The sequence below is a fragment of the Miscanthus floridulus genome, chromosome 10 (assembly GCF_019320115.1).
Source record: "Miscanthus floridulus cultivar M001 chromosome 10, ASM1932011v1, whole genome shotgun sequence".
Taxonomy (NCBI): Eukaryota; Viridiplantae; Streptophyta; class Magnoliopsida; order Poales; family Poaceae; genus Miscanthus; species Miscanthus floridulus.
In genome coordinates this window covers 8417696-8420276 of record NC_089589.1, presented here as the reverse complement: position 1 = coordinate 8420276, position 2581 = coordinate 8417696, and the positions used below count along the sequence as shown (strand labels likewise).

Here is a 2581-nt window from a genome sequence, read left to right as displayed (position 1 = left end):
CGGCCACAATCCAGTCGTTGCCTTCCGTGACCAGAGCAAGGATCGTCGATACCCTCGCCAAACCCCGGAAGGCTCGAGAGTTCCTCTCTCCTTCCAAAGTAGCCATGCCACAAGCAGCACCAGTCAGTCAAAACCATTTCGCGCAGCAGTACCAAGCATCAGCAGCAACCTCTGCCGGAGCCACCAGTCCACCAGATCGATCATCATCAGCAACGGGAGCCATGAACGAGAGGCCAAGCGGCTCCAAGACCTGCAACCAGTACTACGCCAGATTTGGACATCGCTACTGGATTTGTGAGAACCAACAGTGATGAGCTCAAAAATGAGAAAATGATTGGGGCTGGGTTAAAACCAGCAGTGAAGCACCACATCACTGCCAGTTTGTGGCTTGAACCGGCAGTATTTTAGCTGCCACTCATCACTGCCGGTTCAAGCCACAAACCGGCAGTAATTGGACTCTATCACTGTCGGTTCTAGCCAAGAACCGACGGTGATAAGCCTACAGCACAAAAAGGCTGCAGCTGTCCTCTTCTTCCTCATCTCTTCCATCCCGAGAACAGAGGCGTGCATTTGGGCCCTTCCCTTCATTGTTGCGGCTGCTCTTCACCATGAAGCTAGTGCTTGGATTTTGAAGAATGGCTTGATCTTTTTGCTTTAAGGTTAGTAACAAACATCCACTCCTTTGATTTAGTTGCTTAATTAGCTTCGTTTGGATGGCTACATTGCTTGATTCTCATTCTAGTTCTTTCTCTATTCTAGAGAGCACTTTTCCAATTGGACATTTGTGCAAGGCTCAAAATGTGGTGAATCCATCATCCAAACGGTTGGTGTCTATGAACACATTTAAATTCATGGCTAATTATTCCATGGTGGTCAAGATCATCATTGTTAGTATGTAATGCTATAATTAGTTCTTAGAAGTAGAGTAGAATAGTTATTCTTTAATATTGTGCAATAATTGTTTTTTACTACGATTTTCAATTTACAGGGACGGGGCTACCAATTTCAATTTTTCAATAATTAGTGTACAATAATGTTTTCCAAAAATGGGACTTTCGAGCTACAATTGTTGTTCATGAAGCTCGATTTCTTATTAATTCTTTGTAATTACTGTCTCAGTATTTTTTTGTGCAGAGATGGATCGAGAGTGGATGCATCTGTCCCGAACGGACAAGCGGTACATGCATGGCGTCAGCCAGTTTATCACCGATGCCAAAGCCCATGCTGGAAATAGGAACCATGTCTTCTACCCATGCAAAGATTGTAAGAATCAAAGGAACTTTCATCAAATTGAGTCTATACGATCGCACTTGATTACCAGGGGATTCATGCCAAACTATACGATATGGACTATGCATGGCGAGGTTGGTGTGAATGTCCTACAGGAAAACGATGATGATGTGGACATGCCTGACGTAGCCATCCACGATGGTGACGAGGAACCCGGTGTCAACACGGAACCTATGCCCACAGTTAATAATGTGTTTAGTAACACGCTAGTTGACGACACCGAGGATAATGATGGCATTTTTCAGCTCCTACGTAATATAGAGACCGGATGTCTTAGTGAAAGACAGCTGAGAAAACTAGAGAAAATGAGACAAAATGGCAAAATACCATTGTATAGGGATTGTTCAATGAGCAAACTGGAAGCCAACATCATGCTGTTAGAGTTCAAATCGACAAACGGATTGAGCGATAAAGACTTCGATCAGTTGTTAGGTATAATAAGGAAAATGCTCCCAGAAAAAAATAAGTTGCCAGAAAAGACATACTTGGCCAAGCAAATGATCTGCCCCATCGACCTCGAGGTTGATAAAATCCACGCGTGTTCTAATGATTGAATATTATACCGTGGAGAAAAATACAAAGACCTAGACAAATGTCCCAAGTGTGGAGCTCCATGGTAAAAGGAAGGGTCGTCAGATGAGGGTACCAAGACCAGAGGAGGTCCCGTAAAGGTCATTTGGTATTTCCCTATAGCTCCCCGGGTGCATAGGCTGTTTGCATGTGCAAAGTCAACCAAGCTGTTGTGCTGGCATGGCGAAGAGCGTAAGAAAGATACAATGATGAGGCACCCCACCGATGGGCATGACTGGAGGACTGTCAATACTATGTTCTATAAGGACATCGGTGGAGAGATAAAGCACCTTTGGTTTGCTTTGAGCACAGATGGGATGAATCCTTTCGACCAGGTTAGAAGCAATCATAGCACCTGGCCAGTGACGCTCTGTATATACAATCTTCCACCTTGGGTCTGTATGAAGCGGTCGTACATCCAGATGCCACTACTGATCCAAGGGCCAAGACAACCTAGGAATGACATCAATGTGTTTCTGGAACCAGTGATCGATGAACTAGTGGAGATGTTTGAAAAGGGTGTGCCAGATGTTTGGGACGAGTATAAAAAGGAACATGTCACGATCAAGAGAGTACTTATTGCTACAATCACTGACCTGCCAGGTCGAGGTTCATTGTCCGGAGAGAAGACAAAAGGCTATACTAGATGTGTCGAGTGCTTGGACGACACCGATGCGGTAAATCTGCCAAATAACTCAAAGATAGTTTATATGGGACGCCG

At 44.6% G+C, this 2581-nt stretch overlaps 1 long non-coding RNA gene across 1 annotated transcript; it reads left to right on the top strand.

Moving 5' to 3' along the window:
* The first annotated feature begins 514 nt into the window (after nucleotides 1–514).
* LOC136486958 (uncharacterized) lies at nucleotides 515–1377 on the top strand. The gene is made up of 3 exons (XR_010767088.1): nucleotides 515–659; nucleotides 760–823; nucleotides 1135–1377. It is a non-coding gene; the product is annotated as an uncharacterized lncRNA (long non-coding RNA).
* The last annotated feature ends 1204 nt before the right edge of the window (nucleotides 1378–2581 follow it).